This window comes from Petromyzon marinus, chromosome 79, assembly GCF_048934315.1.
Source record: "Petromyzon marinus isolate PM22_M1 ecotype Great Lakes invasive population chromosome 79, UKy_Petmar_22M1.pri1.0, whole genome shotgun sequence".
NCBI lineage: Eukaryota > Metazoa > Chordata > Hyperoartia > Petromyzontiformes > Petromyzontidae > Petromyzon > Petromyzon marinus.
Window position 1 is genome coordinate 17,850,507 of NC_133745.1, and position 21,534 is coordinate 17,872,040.

The 21,534-nt window shown below is 48.6% G+C and overlaps 1 long non-coding RNA gene and 4 other non-coding genes across 10 annotated transcripts; all 5 read left to right on the forward strand.

Annotated features, from left to right (window-relative positions):
• The first annotated feature begins 350 nt into the window (after nucleotides 1-350).
• LOC116957611 (uncharacterized) lies at nucleotides 351-17,237 on the forward strand. Of its 6 annotated transcripts, none has more exons than XR_012931008.1 (11): nucleotides 351-497; nucleotides 6,225-6,294; nucleotides 7,111-7,189; nucleotides 7,557-7,628; nucleotides 8,216-8,284; nucleotides 8,949-9,028; nucleotides 9,905-9,974; nucleotides 12,324-12,410; nucleotides 13,264-13,333; nucleotides 14,462-14,533; nucleotides 16,485-17,237. It is a non-coding gene; the product is annotated as an uncharacterized LOC116957611 (long non-coding RNA). The 6 variants fall into 6 exon arrangements; XR_012931011.1 differs by lacking the exon at nucleotides 351-497 and adding an exon at nucleotides 505-3,520 and having other exon boundaries at nucleotides 3,584-6,294; XR_012931009.1 differs by lacking the exon at nucleotides 14,462-14,533.
• On the forward strand, nucleotides 5,959-6,035 carry LOC116957648 (small nucleolar RNA SNORD83). Its single transcript, XR_004405219.1, has one exon. It is a non-coding gene; the product is annotated as a small nucleolar RNA SNORD83 (small nucleolar RNA).
• On the forward strand, nucleotides 7,286-7,362 carry LOC116957647 (small nucleolar RNA SNORD83). Its single transcript, XR_004405218.1, has one exon. It is a non-coding gene; the product is annotated as a small nucleolar RNA SNORD83 (small nucleolar RNA).
• LOC116957649 (small nucleolar RNA SNORD83) lies at nucleotides 9,129-9,205 on the forward strand. The gene has a single exon (XR_004405220.1). It is a non-coding gene; the product is annotated as a small nucleolar RNA SNORD83 (small nucleolar RNA).
• On the forward strand, nucleotides 12,484-12,560 carry LOC116957650 (small nucleolar RNA SNORD83). Its single transcript, XR_004405221.1, has one exon. It is a non-coding gene; the product is annotated as a small nucleolar RNA SNORD83 (small nucleolar RNA).
• Nucleotides 17,238-21,534: the final 4,297 nt, after the last annotated feature.

A 21,534-nucleotide genomic window follows, 5' to 3' on the forward strand; every position in this document is an offset into this window, starting at 1 on the left:
CCTCCCACCCTCTCCTCCCACTCTCTCCCCACCCACTCTCTCCTCCCACTCTCTCCCACCCACTCTCTCCTCCCACTCTCCCCACCCACTCTCTCCTCCCACTCTCTCCCCTCCCACCCTCTCCTCCCACCCTCTCCTCCCACTCTCTCCCCTCCCACTCTCCCCACCCACTCTCTCCCTCCCACCCTCGTCTCCTCCCACTCTCTCCCCACCCACCCTCGTCTCCTCCCACCCTCTCCTCCCACTCTCTCCCCTCCCACTCTCCCCACCCACTCTCTCCCTCCCACCCTCGTCTCCTCCCACTCTCTCCCCCACCCACTCTCTCCTCCCACTCTCCCCACCCACTCTCTCCCTCCCACTCTCCCCACCCACTCTCTCCCCTCCCACCCTCGTCTCCTCCCTCTCCCTCCCTTGCCTCCTCCTCCTTCCCTCCTTTGCATTTCGGCAGCCGTCCGTGATGGTCACGTTGGCGCGAGTCCTCTCTGTGAAGCCATAGCGTGAGTACCAGCACCACCACCAGCACCACCACCACCAAGATCCCCCGTGTAGCCTAGGCAGACTGTAGGGGCAAGTGCTGTTGGCGAGCACCTATAAAGGCCGGGTGGCCAACACCACGCCCGACCGCCTTTGTCTCCCCAGTGGCGATGTTTATCCACGCACCGCACCAGGTGCTCGTTTTGAGGCCGAGTCGACCTAGGGGAGGCCCAGGTACCGGCTCAGATAATAGCTATCACCATCATTCACCATTACCACCATCATTAATCAGTAACTGCACGAATGCATTAACCGACGTCTTTGCATCGATCATCAGCGGCCTCGATGGAAACCAACAAAATCATTACCACCACCATCGATCGATCATCAGCGGCCCTCGATGGAAACCAACAAAATCATTACCACAACCATCGATCGATCATCAGCGGCCTCGATGGAAACCCAACATCACCACTATCACCACCATCATCGATCGATCATCAGCGGCCTCGATGGAAACCAACAACATTATTATTAACACCACCATCATCATCATGGATACATAATCACCAATTTTAATCGATACTCCCACTGCGCGTCTGACAAGGCGACATTTCGTGGCGTCGTGAAGTTCACCTTTTCGCATGCTCCGTACGGAGCTGACTGGTGATTGTTATATATATTTAAAAAAATATTGTCGATTTAAACTTGTAGCAATAATTTTAAACTTTTATCTTCTCCTTGAGACCACGTGGAGATTTACCAAAAAAAACTCCAGGCCCCCGCGCGCGCGTGTTAAGACAGGATAAAACAATGTTTCAACCAATTCACTGTGAATTAACAATAATATGAGCGGCTGCCGATGTTTCTAAAGTAACGTAAATGATATTAATCTTTTTCACTTCAAAAGTTAAAGTCGCGGTTCAGCCGCGAGGAAGCCATGCGGCCTAACGAAGGCCTAAAGCCTTCCCCAGGCCCACGACACGAAACGTTGAGGCAAATATAATATTTAAACATCTTAAACTAACGGCTCTTGATTCTAGATTTGAAGCTTTCGTGACTGCAAGGATTCATACTCTTTGTTTTTTTTTTCGGTAAAGTCACGTAGCTACCTAAGCCTACGTGACTTTACCGAAAAAAAACAAAGAGTATAATGGCTAAATTTTGATTTAAAGCTTTCGTGACTGCAGTAATTCATATTCTTAGCTCTTTCGGTAAAGTCACGTTGAAGGGAAACAATAAAATAATAAAATATATATAAAACAATAAAAAAATCTCACGACGTTTCGACCATAACACAAACGGTCGTTATCAGGTGTGTCGGCTTGCATAAATTTGTTTATTTATTTTATTGTTTCCCTTCAACGTGACTTTACCGAAAGAGCTAAGAATATAGTATAATGGCTCTTGGTTTTTTTCAATTTGCTCAAGTTAATGCGTTGTAAGGGTGCCTTCGTAAAAGTGATGTTTTTTTCATCGTTAAGGCGTGGATTAATTTAAAGGTTTATGGTAAAGTGCCTTTTCCTTACGTTACAATGCGTTTTCGTGCAAGTGCTTTTAAGAATATGATAAGATATTCGAAAATCAGAATATGTATACTGCTGCAGGAGGAATCCGATGAGCTATAAAGCTCTTTTGTGACAGATGTCTTGTAGGGGCACGGGGTAAGAACGTGACAACAAGACAAAGATCCCCCGTGTAGCCTGAACAGACTGTAGGGGCAAGTGCGTGGTGCTGGTGGCCACCATCACGCCAGACCGCCTTTGTCTCCCCAGTGGCGATGTTTACACACCGCTACACCAGGTACTCATTTGAGGCCGAGTCGACCTAGGGGAGGCCCCGGACCGCTTCAGGTAATCGTCACCGGTGGTGTTGGCCGTGACGGGGAATTTAACTCGGGTGGCCAGGTTCGTAGCGCAGCTCGCTGACCGCTACACTACCGCTCCCCAGACGGTAGTACACAGAAACAGGGATGGTAGTGAAAAGTACAACAAAGGTGAACATCACACAAACACAGGTACTACTAAACCATCCACATCCTACCCGGGCAAAGCTCTGGCCAGATATTGGGCCCGTCGTTTGGACGTTCGTGGCAGCAAAATCGCGTAAATAATCTCAATTTCATGTTTCTAAATGTGGAGGGAAAACCTGGAGGACCTGGAGAAAAAAATCCAAGCGACCACGGGAAGAGACGGACGCGCAAACTCTAAATACACAGCAGGCGTCAGGGTCGGGATCGAACCCACACCGTAATACAACAGGCGTCAGGGTCGGGATCAAACCGACGACCTCCTGCATACGAGGCGATGTAGTTAACATCTCCTAGCCACCGTAGTGGCGCACCTTAATATAAAGAAAATATGAAAGTTCAAATTGCATCATGAATGCCAACGCTTTGGAAAGGCAGTAAAACAATAGTCAATAGAACAATACTAGCATATTCGTGAAGAACAACTGTGCCACCTTAGAGGTGAAAATGTTTAAAATATATATAACGTTTGAGGCTATTGCTTTGAAATATAATTGAATGTTTTTTTTCTGATCTTAACATTTACATTTTTTTAAATTCTCATTAGGCTCCATGGTGTAAAGTTCAGTCTACAACTCGTATTATCCACGTTAGCCTCTATTCATGTGTAGAGGTGTTAACTACGCGCTGTTGCGTAACCTGCATTGCCACCAGGGCAGTGCAGTATTACTCCTGGGTACAACGGTTGGGGTCAGTCGAGGTGAAACGGATCGTGGCCAGGGTTTAGTGCGAACCAATCAGACGGTTCCACGTGGGATTGTATGATTGGTTCTACCTGGCCACGAAGGGGTATAAGACGGGTGACCCAACGGACCTCGGGGAGTTCTCTCCCTGCACGAAGATAGAAGACTGGGCTGAAGCCTAGCTAGGACCCTGTACCAGCCTTTCAGCCCTTCTAAGGGCTAAGGCTCGGCATACCCAGTGGTCAGGACCCACCGGGCCAGCGGTGGGTCAGATAGCCTCCCCTAGGTCCTAGCCGGAGGACTAGCATAGCGGTAGACGTGTGAGTCCCGCCAAGTCCGGAGGTTGTACCTCCTTAGGTATCAAGGAGGTTAGCGGTAGACGTGTGAGTCCCGCCAGGTCCGGAGGCTGTACCTCCCTGGGGTATCGGGTGAGGGGACCGAATATCCCTCTGTGTGTGTTAAGCGTTGTATAAGGAAATAATACAATGAACAGAGTGTGCCTCCTAAAGAAGTCTGCTCGTCCGTACAACACTACACATGTACTATAAGGGCCGTTTCCCGAAAGTCGCCTGTCATGTAAAACTAAAACTTTTCCTAAACTATGTCTTTAATTTTACCAGGTAAGGCCACACTGAACAGTGTAGTAGCTTCAATTCTAGATTGTGTAGTCGCTCTTTTGTCAGAAGCGACCTGGCCATCACAGATGATATTTCAACGTATTGGGGGGGGGGGGGCTTATCATCATCATCATGTGGACATTTATAGCAGCAGCCAAGTCCTCTAAACGCTTCGAGACCCATAGAAATGTGTAGACTCATAGGCTAAACTAAACTTTTTTTTATTTTACCAGGGAAGTCTCACGGAGCTATGTAGTTATTTTTTCAGAAGCGACCTGCTCATCCACAAGGTGATAGCTCAACGAAGTTGGCTTATCATCACGTGGAAATTTATAGCAGCAGCCAAACTCTCTCAATGGATGATTTTGATTCAAGATGTGGAGGAAAAACCGGAGGACCCAGAGAAAAAAACCACGTGACCACAGGGAGAGAGAGACACGCAGACTGCAAATATACAGCAGGCGTCAGGGTCGGGATCGAACCCACAACCGCCTGTATACCAGGCAATGTAGTTAACATCTCCTAGCTACCATGACATACAGTGCATACTTTACTCCATACTTTCTCTATACTTTCCCTTTGAGGCTGCACGTCCACACAAGGTTATCAGTGATTGTGTTGAGTGTTGTTGATTAGGCCTTTACACCACTTCCACCGCAGCAGCATCGGAACATTCGTTTTAACAGTTGACTGGAAGGTCACACGTGTGGTGCGGCAAAGTGTTGGTATACGTGGAATTCCATCGTTATTCACAAACTCGCTATCCACGATTCTGGCTTTCTGCGAATGGCATATGTAAGTCTACACGACTACCGGTACTGCATCGAGAGAGAGAAAGTGATGACGGGATAAGTGATGATGGGATAAAGTGATGCAAGAAAGTGGAGAGATGAAGTGATGAGAAATAAGTTATGCTAGGCAGAGAGAAGCATCTGCAGACGCTGCGCTATATGGTACTCATATTGCCAAATATCATCTGTGAAATGTGTTATTCACGTGCGTCTCTGGAGCGTATACCTCCTCGCGAGTAACCAGGGAATACTTATAACTCGCCTTTTCAAAGACACCTGCTCTCCTCTGGCCGAAAAGAGTGGAATAATTACCAACAGAACAAAAACACACAGCGCCAAATAAAAATATGAATGGGAGCACGAACAACCAAATGGATCCATAATTAAGGTTTTTTTGGATTATATCTCGTAAATATGAACGTCGTTAAACCGGCCACGACCCGACAGCCAATTAGCAAGGTTTGTCACGTAAACAAAATATGCCAATTTGTTACTAGTACAGCGAACCGGTTGTGTGTTGGAGAGTAAACCCACTCCAACATTTACAATTCGAGTAACGTTTCTCCAGTAATTACAAGAAACGGTTTCATCAGGCAACAGCCAGAGTTGTGGAGAAATCCTCCTGTGTTGGTCTTTAATAGAGGAAAGGGATCGATGTGAAGTCGTCACTTGTGCTAAGGCCAGGGGGGTGGATACCCATTACTGGTTGACTTATTCATAATTACAACTGCTGCACAAGAATATTCTTAAACGTCATAATTACTACATGGTTATTTGACCACTAGCTTCTTTGCCCATCCGAGGACGGAAGCTGTAATATTTACAGAACCTCCAAGACAGGTTCTTTGTAAGCCATCTGGCTACCATGAGAGATTCGTTCATGAGGCTATCCACATATACAAGTACAGAGACAATTTCAACTGAGAAGATGGATTCTGGCTTAGCAATCATTGGAAAGATTTGATAAACCATTTCAGGTCTTAATTGATTGTTAACGCTTACAGTGGCTTTCAGACAGCATACAATAATTTTTCGTCTCCCCCCTCTTTTCAGAACATAGATGGACTAGTCCTTCTAAATAAACTGCCAAATCGCTGCGAGGGGTGCTGACGTTTTTTGATAAATAAATAAATAAATACGTCATTTTTTTTATCAACTCATTAATGCAAACGGACACACCTGATGACGACCGTTTGTGTTATGGTCCAAACGTCGTGATAATTTTTTTTATTGTTTTATATATATTTTATTATTTTATTGTTTCCCTTCAACGTGACTTTACCGAAAGAGCTAAGAATATGATAGCTGTAGTCGTCATAGCTATAAAAGTTGCAGAAGCTGCAGTATCTGTTGTAGCAGCAGGAGCCACATGATGAGAGAGATGAGTTGCGGATCGCTGAGCGAATGTCGACCCAACATCTATCACCCCTTTCTGATGGCTCCTCAACCCCCAAACAACGGGGACACAGTCGGCTGGGCGTGGTGCTGACCACCCACCCCCTTTCATGTGCCACAGTGCCGGCCTTCATAGTCGTCGCTTGCTAACAGCACTTGCCCCCAACAGGCTTGAGGCTATAATGGGGTCTTTATCTTTAAGTGTGCCTCTGCGTGTCTCTGCGTGTATAAACAGGCAGGTGAAAGTGACGTCAAGACTCGTGGCAACATCCTGAGAAGTCTTCACCGAGTATGCAGACCCGCAGGTTTGTGTGTGTTAGTATATGGGTTGGCACAGTAGGGGGCATAGGTGGTGCATCTGCGTAATCTCAGTCAATCTATGGTACCTGGGTCTGTCCCGTGACCTTCCGACACTTCACGTGGCCTTAGAGTGCACATAGCCTGGCACAAGCGCCGTGGTGATGTCACCGCCACTTAGTGGTGAATGGCGGCTGTTGTTTTCTGTGTCTGTGAGTATGTCTTTGAGTGTCTGTGAGTGACTGCGCTGGTCGTCGCTGGGCTGTGATGAGCCAAGAGGTCAGGCTAGAGTCTCTGAGTCTCCCTGACGACAAGTCGACCCACTGAGCCCAGTGACGCAGTGAGACTCGTCGAGCGAGTGTGGTTGCTTGTCTGTGGTAACTGTGTGTGCCGTGTGTCTCTGTGTGGGGAGCGGTTAGCGCGCATCGCACTACGAACCCAGCGACAAGAGTTCGATTCCCACTCATAACTAACGTCAGTGACAAACATATGGATTATTCTCGATCCTCCCCGAGGTCGACTCTGCTTTAAATGGGTACCTGGTGTGGTCCGTAAACATCACTGGAGAGACGGTGGCAATCCGGGTGTGGTGGTGGCCACCCACCCCCTTGAGTGCCACAGTGCCGGCCTTCACAGGTGCTCGGTAACAGCACTTTCTCCCAACAGTCTGTTCAGGCTGTACATAGAGGGATCTTTGTCTCTTTTGTGCGTGAATTTGTTGGCACAGTGGGGAGGAGCACAGGTGGTGCATCTGCCAGTCATTTGCTTCTGCAGTCGGGACTCTTAATTGCAAGCTCTACGCATCTTTCTCTCTGTGTCTACAGGGTCCCCATTAGCTCGCAGGATGAGGAGGAGGAGGTGGTGGGACGCTTCATTCACCTGCCCAGTCGTCCACCCTAACAGGTACAACGACGTTCGATCGAACTACGCTGGCTCTGGCGACGTAATTTGATCGCTCCGGCGGTTATCACTTCTGCGGGAGCTGCTGTCGAAGCAGGAGCCACATGATGAGAGAGATGCGTTACGGATCGCTGAGCGAATGTCGACCCAACATCTATCACCCCTTTCTGATGGCTCCTCAACCCCCCAACGACGGGGAGACAGTCGACCGGGCGTCCTGCTGACCACCCACCCCCTTTCACGTGCCACAGTGCCGGCCTTCATAATAGACGCCGCTTGCTAACAGCACTTGCCCCCAACAGTCTGTGAAAGCGATGCGGGAATCTTTGTCTTTAAGTGTGTCTCCTTGTATCTCTGCGTGTATAAACAGGCCGGTGAATGTGGAGTGAAGACTCATGGCAACATCCTGCTGAGGAGTCTGATGGAGTACACAGACCCTCAGGTTTGTTTGTGTGTGTGTACAGGGGTGAGCGTGTGAGTGTCTGTGAGTATCTGTGTCTGTAAGTGACTGCGTTGGTCATTGCTGGGCTGTGATGAGCCAAGAGGTCAGGCTAGAGTCTCTGAGTCTCCCTGACGACAAGTCGACCCACTGAGCCCAGTGATGCAGTGAGACTCGCAGAGAGCAAGTGGTGGTATGCCTGTGGCATCTGTGTGTGTGTGCGTCGATGTGTAGAGAGCGGTAGTGTAGGGAGTGGTATTGTAGCGGTTAGCGCACTGCGCTACAAACCCGGCGACCAGAGTTCGATTCCCAATCACGGCCAACACCAATGACGATCATCTGAACTGGTCCTGAGATTCCCCTAGTTCGACTCGGCCTCAAATGAGTACCTGGTCCATTGTGTAAACGTTGCCACCGTAGAGACAAAGGCGGCCGGGTGTGATGTTGTCCAACCACCCTCTTTTGTGCCATGCCGGCCTTCAAAGGCGCTGCTCACCAACAGCACTTCCCTCAACAGTCTGCTAAAGATATACGGGTGACCTCTGTCATTAAGTGTGTCTCTGCGTGTCTCTGCGTGTGTAAACAAGCAGGTGAAAGTGGCACCAAGGCTCATGACAGCATCCTCCTGAGAAGTCTTCACAGAGTACACAGACCCACAGGTGTGTGTGTGTGTGTGCAGTATATGGGTTGGCACAGTCGGGGACATAGGTGGTGCATCTGCCACTCATCTCAGTAAACTTATGGCACCTGGGTCTGTCCCATGACCTCCCAGCACTTCACGTGACCTTAGAGTGTGCACAGCCTGGCACAAGTGCCGTGGTGATGTCACCACCACTTAGTGGCGAATGGCGGCTCTCGTCGCTTTCTGTGTCTGTGAGGTTCTATTTCTGTGAGTGTCTGTGTCTGTGAGTGATGGTGCTGGTCGTCGCTGGGCTGTGATGAGCCAAGAGGTCAGGCTAGAGTCTCTGAGTCTCCCTGACGACAAGTCGACCCACTGAGCCCAGTGACACAGACTCAAAAGAGAGCGAGTGTGGTTGTATGGCTGTGGTATCTGTAGTATTCATCGCTCGGGAGACGGAGGTGGTTTGGCGTGGTGCTGCCTACCCACTCCACTGTGTGCTGTGCCGGCCTTCACAGTTGCAGCTCGCTAACAGCACTTGCTCCCAACACTGTGCTAAAGGCTATACGGGGTGATCTTTTATTTTACGTGTGAATGTGTTGGCATAGTGGGGAGGAGCACAAGGTAATTAATTTGCGAAGCATTCGCTTCTGTCGTCGTAACTCTTAAACACGAGCTCTGCACGTCTCTTTCTGTGCCTGCAGGATCCCCATTAGCTTGCAGGAGGTGGAGGGACGCATTCATTTGTCTGACGATTCGCTTGCCCAGTCGCACACCCTAACAGGTAAAAACGATGTTCAATCGACCTACGCTGACTCTGGTTACGTCGTTTGATTGCTCCCGCGGCCATCACTTCTATATCAGCCGCTGTACCAGCAGCAGGAGCCACATGATGAGAGAGATGAGTTGCGGATCGCTGAGCGAATGTCGACCCAACATCTATCACCCCTTTCTGATGGCTCCTCAACCTTGCAACGGCAGGGAGATGAAAGCGGCCGGGCGTGGTGCTGGCCACCCACCTCCCTTCACGTGCCACAGTGCCGGCCTTCATAGGCGCTCCTCAAAGACAGTCCTCACCCCGACAGCCTCTGCAGGCTTGACAGCTGGGTTGGTGGGGGGGGGGGGAGTTCTGTTTTAGTCTTTAACAAGGCAGAGTGTGTTCAGGTTTTTGAATGTCAATGTAGAAGTCTGCAACCCACAAGGGGACTTTAGAAGAGTGTTTGTAGTTTCGCGCTCTTCCTCTGTTGAAGGGGAGCGTAGGCTACAGTGGGTTTACTGCACGGTCCACTTCATCTCTGTCGAGTGGCGTGGCTTCAGTGACTAAGTGTGTGGGAGTGTATCAGTTAGCGCGCTTCGCTACAAATTCCTGCAAGGGGAGATTATTCCCGCTCACGGCTAACACCAATTACGATTATCTGAAGCAGTCCGTGGCCTCTTCTAGGTTGAAACGGCCTCGAATGAGTACCTGGTGCTGTGTGTAAACATCATCACTCGGGAGACGAAGGCGGTCGGGCGTGGTTCTGGCCACCCACCCGTTCGTGTGCCTTGCTGGCCTGCATAGGCACTGCTCACTGACAGCACTTGCCCCAATAGCCTGTTAAAGCTATAAATGGAATCTTTGTCTTTAAGTGTCTCTGCATGTCTCTGCCTGTATAAACAGGCCGGTGAATGTGGCGTTGAGACTCATGACAACGTCCTACTGAGGAGTGATGGAGCACACAGACCCACAGGTTGGTGTGTGTATGTGTACGGGGGTGAGCGTGTGAGTGTATGTGTGTATTTGTGTCTGTAAGTGACTGCGTTGGTCGTCGCTGGGCTGTGATGAGCCAAGAGGTCAGGCTAGAGTCTCTGAGTCTCCCTGACGACAAGTCGACCCACTGAGCCCAGTGACGCAGTGAGACTCAGCAAGTGTTGTGGTATGCCTTTGGTATCTGTGTGTGTGTGTCTCTGTGTGTGGCAGGGAGCGGTAGTGCATTGGAAAGCGCAACCACGCTACAAACCCAGTTACCAGAGAAAGTGCTAAGAGCAGTTACCCTAACCAAGGCTCTACGTGACATCGATGTACAGTGAGGGAAAAAAGTATTTGATCCCCTGCTGATTTTGTACGTTTGCCCACTGACAAAGAAATTATCAGTCTATAATTTAAATGGTAGCTTTATTTGAACAGTGAGAGAATAACAACAAAATCCAGAAAAACGCATGTCAAAAATTTTATAAATTGATTTGCATTTTAATGAGGAAATAGGTATTTGACCCCTCTGCAAAACATGACTTAGTACTTGGTGGCAAAACCCTTGTTGGCAATCACAGAGGTCTAAACGTTTCTTGTAGTTGGCCACCAGGTTTGCACACATCTCAGGAGAGATTTTGTCCCACTCCTCTTTGCAGATCTTCTCCAAGTCATTAAGGTTGCGAGGCTGACGTTTGGCAACTCGAACCTTCAGCTCTCTCCACATATTTTCTATGGGATTTAGGTCTGGAGACTGGCTAGGCCACTCCAGGACCTTAATGTGCTTCTTCTTGAGCCACTCCTTTGTTTCCTTGGCTTTGTGTTTTGGGTCATTGTCATGCTGGAATACCCATCCACGGCCCATTTTCAATGCCCTGGCTGAAGGAAGGAGGTTCTCACCCAAGATTTTGACGGTACATGGTCCCGTCCATCGTCCTTTTGATGCGGTGAAGTTGTCCTGTCCCCTTAGAAAAACACCTCCAAAGCATAATGTTTCCACCTCCATGTTTGACGGTGGGGATGGTGTTCTTGGGGTCATAGGCAGCATTCCTCCTCTTCCAAACACGGCGAGTTGAGATCCCAAAGAGCTCCATTTTGCTCTCATCTGACCACAACACTTTCACCCAGTTGTCCTCTGAATCATTCAGATGTTCATTGGAAAACTTTCAGGCGGGCATGTATATGTGCTTTCTTGAGCAGGGGGACCTTGCGGGCGCTGCAGGATTTCAGTCCTTCATGGCGTAGTGTGTTACCAATTGTTTTCTTGGTGACTATGGTCCCAGCTGCCTTGAGATCATTGACAAGATCCTCCCGTTTAGTTCTGGGCTGATTCCTCACCGTGAGATCTTGCATGGAGCCCCAGGCCGAGGGATATTGACAGTTTTGTGTTTCTTCCATTTGCGAATAATTGCACCAACTGTTGTCACCTTCTCACCAAGCTGCTTGGCAATGATCTTGTAGCCCATTCCAGCCTTGTGTAGGTCTACAATCTTGTCCCTGACATCCTTGGAGAGTTCTTTGGTCTTGACCATGGTGGAGAGTTTGGAATATAATTGATTGATTGCTTCTGTGGGCAGGTGTATTTTGTACAGGTAACAAGCTGAGATTAGGAGCACTCCCTTTAAGAGTGTGCTACTAATCTCAGCTCGTTATCTGTATAAAAGACACCTGTAAGCCAGAAATCTTTCTGATTGAGAGAGGGTCAAAACCTTATTTCCCTCATTAAAATGCAAATCAATTTATAACATTTTTGACATGCGTTTTTCTGGATTTTTGTTATTCTGTCTCTCACTCTTCAAGTAGACCTACCATTAAAATTATAGACTGATAATTTATTTGTCAGTGGGCAAATGTACAAAATCAGAAGGGCATCAAATACTTTTTTCCCTCGCTGTATATATATGTCTGTGTGTTTGTATGTGGGAAGCGGTGGCGCAGTGTTAAAGTGGCACTCCCTGCGCTACAAAGCCGGCATCCCGAGTTGGATTCCTGCTCACCGCCAACAATGCTGACGATTATCTGAACCAGTCTAGGGGGGCCTCTAGGTCAGCTTGGCCTTGCATGGATACCTGTTGTGATGCATAAACATCGCCACTAGGGGAGAACTTAAGGGAGTTGGGCGTGGTGCTGGCCACCCATCCCGCTTGTGTGCCACAGTGCCGGCCTTCACAGGTGCACTTGCTCCCAACAGTGTGCTCAAGGCTATACGGGGAGAGGGATCTTTGTCTTCATGAGTGTGAATGTATTGGCACAGTGGGGAGGAGCACAGGTGGTGCATCTGTCAGTCATTTGCTTCCACAGTCGTGACTCTTATATGCAAGCTCTACGCGTCTTTCTCTCTGTCTTACAGGGGGGGGGGGGGTCCCCATTAGCTTGCAGGACGAGAAGGAGGTCGTGGGACGCATTCATTCGCCTTCCCAGTCGTCAACCCTAACAGGTAAAATTACGTTTGATCGCCCTCCGCTCCGGCGTTCATCACTTCTGTGGCAGCTGCTGTAGCAGCAACAGGAGCCACATGATGAGAGAGATGAGTTGCGGATCGCTGAGCGAATGTCGACCCAACATCTATCACCCCTTTCTGATGGCTCCTCAACCTCCGAATGGTGGGGATACAAAGGCGGCCGGGCGTAGTGCTTGGTCACACACCCCCCTTCATGTGCCTCAGTGCCGGCCTTCATAGGCGCTCTTTACATGACAGCCCTCACCCCGACAGCCTCTGCAGACTTCACAGCTGGGTTGGTGGGGGGGGCGAGGGAGCTCTGTTTTAGTCTTTAACAAGGCAGAGTGTGTTCAGGTTTTTGAATGTCAATGTAGAAGTCTGCAACCCACAAGGGGACTTTAGAAGAGTGTTTGTAGTTTCGCGCTCTTCCTCTGTTGAAGGGGAGCACAGGGTACAATGTGTTTACTGCAAGGTCCACTTCATCTCTGTCGAGTGGTGTGGCTTCAGTGACTAAGTGTGTGGGGGTGTATCAGTTAGCACGCTTCGCTATTAATTCCTGCAATGGGAGTTCTATTTCCGCTCACGGCTAACACCAATGACGATTATCCGAAGCAGTCCGTGGCCTCTTTAGGTTGAAATGGCCTTTAATGAGTACCTGGTGCTGTGTGTAAACACCATCACTCGGGAGAAAAAGGTGGTCGGGCGTGGTGCTGGCCACCCACCCGTTTGTGTGCCTTACTGGCCTGCATAGGCGTTGCTCGCTAACAGCACTTGCCCCAACAGTCTGTTAAGGCTATGAAAGGGATCTTTGTCTTTAAGTGTCTCTTCGTGTCTTTGCGTGTATAAACAGGCCGGTGAATGTGGCATTGAGACTCATGGCAACGTCCTACTGAGGAGTGATGGAGTACACAGACCCACAGGTTGGTGTGTGTATGTGTAGAGGGGTGAGCGTGTGAGTGTGAGTATTTGTGTCTGTAAGTGACTGCGTTGGTCGTCGCTGGGCTGTGATGAGCCAAGAGGTCAGGCTAGAGTCTCTGAGTCTCCCTGACGACAAGTTGACCCACTGAGCCCAGTGATGCAGTGAGACTCGGAGCAAGTGTGGTTGTATGCCTTTGGTATCTGTGTGTGTGTGTCTGTCTGTCCGGCAGAGAGCGGTAGTGCATTAGCAAGCGCAACCGGGCTACGAACCCAGTTACCAGAGCAAGTGCTACTCTGAGGCAACACGTTTATTATAACATTAACAGGCTACAACACAAAGGGTTAATGGCCCCTTTCACCCGATAGCCTAATGGAGGTAGTCCCTCCAGGCGAACCCGCCTCTTACTGATTACACTGCACCTATTCTGACGGAGGCGAGAATCTTCTCTTGGATCTTCACTGGTTATAAGCTCGGAGCTTCACTGGTACAGATCAAGCCTCACCTTAGCCAGGGGTTCTGCTTTGCCCACAAGGCTCTTCTCTCTTTCAGGGATCCAGGTTGATTTTCAGTCTTCAGCTGGACGATGCTGAGCTGAGCCGTTCAGGGACCTTGCTTAAATACAGGGTCCCGGCTCACTCCGCCCCTGGCCACGCCTCCCTTCCAGAACTTTTTCTAATGGCCTGGAGAATGACCTCATGCCCCAGCCCCCTCTGTTGTAGGGAGCGCAGGCTACAATGGGTTTACTGCAAGGTCCACTTCATCTGTGTCAAGTGCGTGCCTTAAGTGACTAAGTGTCTAAGTGTGTGAGAGTATCAGCGCGCTTCGCTACAAATTTCTGCAAGGGGAGATTATTCCCGCTCACGACTAACACCAATGACGATTATCTGAAGCAGTCCGTGGCCTTTTCTAGGTTGACACGGCCTCTAATGAGTACCTGGTGTTGTGTGTAAACACCATCACTCGGGAGACAAAGGTGGTCGGGCGTGGTGCTGGCCACCCACCCGTTCGTGTCCCGCGCCGGCCTTCATAGGCGCTGCTCGCTAACAGCACTTGCGTCAATAGCCTGTTAAAGCGATACAGGGGAACCTTGTCTTTAATTGTCTCTTCGTATCTCTGCGTGTATGAACAGGCCGGTGAATGTGGCGTGAAGACTCACTGCAACACCCTCCTGAGGCGTCTGATGGAGTAAACAGACCCGCAGGTTTGTGTGTGTGTACAGGGGTGAGCGTGTGAGTGTCTGTGAGTGTCTGTGTTTGTGAGTGACTGTGTTGGTCGCCACTGGACTGTGATGAGCCAAGAGGTCAGGCTAGAGTCTCTGAGTCTCCCTGACGACAAGTCGACCCACTGAGCCCAGTGACGCAGTGAGACTCTTGAGAGAGAGACCGTGTGAGCGCGCGCATGGTGTGAGAATGTGTATTGGTTAGTGCACTCTTCCACCAACCCGGCATTCTGAGTATTATCCCCCACCTCACGACCAGTAACTGGTGAATATTTGAATTGGTCTCGGGGCCCCCCTCCTCGGTGGACTCGGCCTTTCAATGAGAGGACGTAATGCGGTGTGTTGTGTGCATTAGTTATGCAAGCACAAATAGTGGAGCGCGGCAAGGTTACGAATTACTGCATCGGAGCGAGGTGTAAGGCGGGGCCGCATATTCCCCAAGGCGGTGGTACCCTGTATAGCACTCTTGAGTCACGCTGTTCGATTGTTATCGTGAGTAGACCTCTACCTGCCACATCGTCTCTTTTCCTTCTGTGGCATTACGTAATTGTTTTCTATGCCTCATGGTATGCATAAACCAATGGACACACTAGAGTATGTGTTCCATTAGTTAAATATGGGTAAGTGTCAGGGTAGATATTCAATAAAATAAAGAATCAAAGGAAGTGCAGAGCGTATGTACAGTAATAGGTAGTGATAGCAAATGGGCAACAGCGCGATACAGTAGAGAGAAAAAACGCTAGGGGAGGCACAACTTTTTCCGGATATAGGATTTTATCTTGATTTGGGGGTAACATTGTTCGGTTTCCGACATGCAGAAAATTCGGGTTGCGGATATTTCTCGGGGAACACCCTGACCCTTTGGTAACCCAGGGGACTGTCTGTACATATGTTGAACTTCTTTCGAACCGTTGGTAACCGTACGCTTTGGCTCTTTCGGTAAAGTCACGTAGGTAGAAATAAAATAAAATAAATCGCGATGTTTCGATCGCAACGCAAGCGACCGTCATCAGTCGGAACCGATACGGTAGGACAACTGCCGATTTAGGGGAAAGATCTGCTGACAACCAAGAGCTTTTGGTTGGCTCAACCTCAGGGGTAAGTGGGCGGAGCTAGAGAAGGAAGAAAGGGGGGGAGGCAAGGAGGGGGGGGGAGTTGGGCCGAGGTAATAGATGGAAGGTAGAGAGAAGCTGGGTTAGTGATGCTCATGTGAGAAAATTAGCGTGTTAATGATACAGGATGCTGCAGCGTTGGCTGCCGCGCTGTGAGATAGGTCGGTAACCAAAACGTGCTAGTCGGAGGTGCGAGGGAAGGACAACTAAACACAACAACAATCAGTCCTAAATAAATTGGTTATAAATGTAGTCTAGTAGTGTCGTATATATCAGTGTAGCACATAGTGTAGTGCCTAGTATATTGTAGTATGTAGTAGTGTATAGTGTAGTATATAATATACTGTGTAGTCGTGTAGTGTCTAGCAATTTGCAATGTATGTTGGACTTCTTTTGTGCCGTGCGTAGCCAACAGTGCTAATCGTGTGGGGAAAGGATAACAAACTAAACACAACAAGCAGTTCTAAAGAAATGAGTTTGTCAAACTAGATGATTTAAAAGTGAATAGCTCCCAGCAGCTTCCTAATATTGGAAGGAAAGAGCCTTCCTGACGGACATGTCATGAACAGCCCTTTGGAGACAAAGGTGACCTGGCGTGGTGCTGGCCACCCACCCTCTCATGGGGGCCGTGCCGGCCTTCATAGGTGCTCGTTAGCAGCACTTGCCCCAATAATCTGTTCAGGCTACATGCGGGATCTTTGCCTTTTTGCGCGTGAGTGTGATGTGTATGAATGTGTTTGCGTGTTTGTGTGAGGATTCCACTGCTGTGCCTGTCTCTTGGCCCTGCTCCGTCCCACCTCACACGATGCAATATCTTCCAGGTTCTCAGCAGTGAGCAGTGCACCACCCTGTATGTCAAGAGAACAACGGCTGCAAATGGACGTACCTGAACTACAACAGACTTTCGATTTACGTGCTAATGACGGGGAGGACAGCCGCGGACGATTCAAGATCACAGCTAATCCAAAAATATGCATTTTCTGTGGATCTCCATGCCAAAAACTAAATTATCAACTGATCGATGCGCGTGCTCACTGATGACACGTTCCTGCTCCAGCCTAGCAGAAGACTCAGCCCACTAAGTGGATGACAGCAGAGCCACACCAATCAACATCAATCAAACTCCACCCTCTGTTGTAAAGATGTTGCAACGACTGTACTGTAGAGGAGGCCACGGATTTCGGATTAACCGAAGCAACTATATTTGTTTGGTTTAAGCATGCGACTTGTAAAACATTTCCAAGAATAACAATATTACTTAGATGATTAATTTGGGCTTAAGGGAAAATCCGCGAGTTATTAATTTGTCAAAATCTCAGGTGCGTGGTTAATCCGCGAATCGGATAAACCGCGTGCAGATAATCGAGAGTCTACTCGAGCTCATGAGACCTGTTCGTAAGTCAAACTGTTTGTAAGTCGGAACACAATCATGATGCACTATTTCAATGCCCCCATACGGAGCAGTGTTATGAAATGTGTTCCAGTTCATAAGGGAAGCATTGTTAAACACAAGATACTGTACATTTGCATGTAATTTGGAAAAACAATAGTAAATAAAACAAAATAACAAATATTTTCACTTACCTTGAGTCCTGATGCTGGCCACAATTGCACACACAAACGGATACACACGCAGGCACACTTGGGGGGCGCGTGTGCGCACACTACCAGCAACGTTACCCCGTATAGCCTTAGGCTGTTGGGAGCAAGTGCTGTGAGCGAGCACCTATGAAGGACGGCACGGCACACGAGAGGGGTGGGTGGCCAGCACCACGCCCGGCCGCCTTTGTCTTCCTAGTGGCGATGTTTACGCACTGCACCAGGTACTCATTTGATGCTGAGTCGACCTAGGGGAGGCCCTGGACCGGTTTAGATCGCTGTCACTGGTGTTGGCCGTGAGCTGGAATCGAACTCTGGTTGCCTGGTTCGTAGCGCAGCGCGCTAACTGTTGCACTACACCTCCCCACTGGCATCCATGAGCCTAATGTGAACGTCCACGCGTTCCCGCGACCACTTGCCGGTCACGTCAAGATGCCCGCGTTCCAGTTCAACCCTTTGAGGCCGCATCTTGAGACATGGCCGTGAACCCCCCCCCCCCCACCCGTCCCTCCCCTCCCACTGGGGTGAGCTGAAACGGCGGCATTTGATCGGAGGTTGAAAAGTAACTCGCTGCCGGTTGCACTTCGTCACCGTGTCACTGCCCGTATTCCAGCGCCGTGAAGGCAGTGTGGGTTGGTGGATCTTCGCACTAAAAGGTTGCCAATGGTGGCCAGGGAGATGTTAACTACCCCGCCTGGCATACAGGAAGTCGTCGGTTCAATCCAGACCCTGACGCCAGTTGTATAGTATCACGGTGGATCGGGAAATGTTAACTGGCCAAAATTATTGGCTGTCACTAGCCGAAATAACTGGCCAACACCAGTTACATTTATGAGAACGGTTTCGTAATTAAGATGGTTGTAATTACCAGCGAAACGTCACTACTCGCATTCTTTGGGTCTTTCGTTAAAGTCACGTAGATGGGTTCAAATTAATACAAATAAAGCGGTCATCCGGAGAGAAAAGGGGGTAAGCCTCTAAATGCAGAACGGAGTGGGCGGGGCACAAGAGTCGAGGCCAGAAATGGATAGAGCATCCTATAGAGATGGAATCTAGGCCATGATCGAGCAAAAGCTATAGAGATGGAGCTTAGGCCAGTAGTGGATAGTGCATGCAATAGGCATGGTGTACTAGAGGTAGTCTAGGCCAGCAGTGGATAGAGCAAGCTATAGCCAGTAGTCTAGGCCAGCAGTGGATAGAGCAAGCTATAGCCGTTAGTCTAGGCCAGCGGTGGATAGAGCGGGGCTCCTCACCTCGGCTCTCCCCAGCGGTTGCAGGTGGAATGAGTGGAGAAGGTTGCGTGAGGGGTTAAAAAACTGAGCATTGGAGAATGTTAAAAATTGAAACATTACAGCAGTTCTGACTTAAACTGGTTGATAACGACCTTCCAGTGATTGCTGAGTTTGTACCCATCATCTCAGTTGAAATTATGTATATGTTTGTATATATGGATGGCTTCATGAACAAATCTTTGTTGACAGCCAGTGGGCTTGCAAAGTGCCTTCGTCTGAGAGAAATCAATTTAGTGTGAGCCAACCACGGACCAAGTTCGTCCTGCCGTGTTTCAGATCTACCTTATGTTCACGAACATGGTCCGAGACATTTTGATTTAAAGCTTTCGTGACTGTAGGAATTCATATTCTTGGTTCTATCGGTAAAGTCACATAGAAGGGAAACAAAATAATAAAAATATAAAACAATGAAATTCTTACGACGTTTCGACTGCAACACAAGCAATCATCATCAGGTGTGAAAACCACAGCAAGAAAATTTGAAAAAAGTGGCGGTTATTTTTAACGTCAGCACCACGGAGAGTGATTTGACAGTTTGTTAAGAAACAAACTGAGGGCACCTCAATGAGCTCCCCCTATCTCCGGTTGTAGCCAACATTTTCATGGAGAAATTTGAGACTGACGCCATCCAGACTGCCACTCTACGCCCAACCTTATGGCAGAGGTACGTGGATAACACTTTTATCATCTGGCCACATGGCCGGCCTGCTCTAGACCAATTCTTCAACCACATCAATTCCATACACCCAGCCATCAGATTTACCATGGAAGTCGAAAAAGATAGCAAGCTACCTTTTTTTTGGATGTCCTAATAAAAAGAGAAATGATGGTTCAATGAGCCACCCTGTCTACAGGAAAGCTACCCATATGGATGCTTACCTGAAAACGGATTCCCACCACCATCCATCCCAGAATAAATCCCTCATCAAGACTCTGCACCATAGAACCCAATGCATATCCGACCAGGAACACATAGCCAGCGAACTCAAGCACGTACACCAAGCTCTTAAGGCTAATGGTTACTCCAATTACACAATCCGCAAAGCTATCACTCCAACCATGAAGAAGGACCCTCTTGAGGAGCCTTTCAAAACCATCACTTTACCCTACATTGCGGAGATCACAAAAAAGATCTCCAAAATCTTGAATAAACACAAGATCCAGGTCCGATTCAACACATTACATAAAATCCTGATCTGGTTCCGTCTGTAAAATATGTGATTCCGGACATACAGTACCCTGGCGTCTACAACTAAGTTGCCTCTGTGGTAGTAGTTACATTGGAGAAACCAAACGACATGTCTCGGACCGCATTCGTGAACACAAAGCAGACCTAAAACACGGTAGGACCAACACCTCGGCCATGGCAGATCAGTGTTATAATTCAGTAGGCTCACATGACATTGACTTCTCCAAGACCGAGGTTCTTTGCAAGCCATCTGGCTACCATGAGAGATTAGTTCATGAGGCTATCCACATATACAAACACAGAGACAATTTAAAGCGAGAAGATGGATTCTGGTTTAGCAATAATTGGAAGGATTTGATAAACTATTTCGGGTCTTAATTGATTGTTCACGCTTACGGTGGCTTTCAGACCGCATCCATTATTTTCGGCCGCCCCCCCCTCCTCTTTTCCGAACATAGATGGACTCGTCCATCTGAACAAACTGCACTTTATGCTAATTCCTTTGTCAAAGCATTTGGTTTCCTCCCACACAGCTTAAAGGACGCGACCTGGCTTGACTTTCTTAATTCCAATTAAAAACAACGTTTGCATTGAAAGTTGTATTCTACATCGAGTGACAGCTCCCACCAGCAGCTGCAGCAAGAGAGGAAGAGAGAGAAAGAATGACGAGCAACGACAAGCAATCAACCTGGAGAAAGGGCAGAAAGCGCCAAATATCGACCAAGCGAGCATCGCACAGGACCAGCAGCAGCTAACGACTAACCACGACCACGCGGACTCGGAAGCCGAGCACATTCCTGCAAAGGTCGAGTCTACAAGGATCAACCGTGCCTGGTGCAAGGGAGAGAGCGTGACCGGCGCAACCGAGAATGAGTGGCGGCACTGGCGAAGGCGCCGGGTGTTCGACACACACACATCGACGCAGCGCTACCAAGAAGGAGTGTTGGCGCTAGCGACCAGCGGACGAGCTGCGAGCGCTATCGGGCACTGCCGAAGGCGAGCATCGTGCCGACTCAACAATCATCCGGCAGTGGAGAAGCCTGGAGCTGCCGCCAAGAGAGAGAAAGGGCGCCGTGTGTATGACACGCCCACACACGCACACGACTCATCGCCCAGGATGGGAACCGAACCGAGGTATTCTCGCTACAAGGAACGCCCCACCTCGGCGCCCTCTTAACTCAAAGAGTTGAGCACGAAGACAATACACCCACACACACATAACAGGCATATCGGGATTAATAAGATTGCTCCAAAAGTTATCTTCGTGTTTAAGGTGTTGCGTTAACTATTAGCTGATCGTGAAAAACATTGTTCGGTCAATTGAGCTGCATGAATATGGTCATTTAGAAGTATTTTAGTCATTCGGTTCGTTAATTGCATAGCTTTATCAATGAATTCATTGACGCTAAACTTTTTTAAGCATCGATGTTACGAATCTACACACTCACAGGAATGCTATTTTGTTGAGATTTTTTTTCTTTTGATCACTGAATCTTGCCCGCGATTCAATTGAAGCCCATTAGCCAATTGATAAGCATCTATTAGGCAAACAGGCTCACTGCCGCACACTATTGTTCCAGGGCATTTCGTTAATTGTATCATCTTACCAATGAATTAATTGAAACTACTTTTGCCTTGGGCACATATTTTTTTACTACTGGTCGTATGAATATTGTCCCATTAATTTTAAGTACTTTTTCCTATCGCCGTGTATGCTCGCTTTACTTTGAGGAATTATCCGATTGTTTTGTTACCCAGTTTAACAAATGTAACCAATGAGGGTTATTGGTA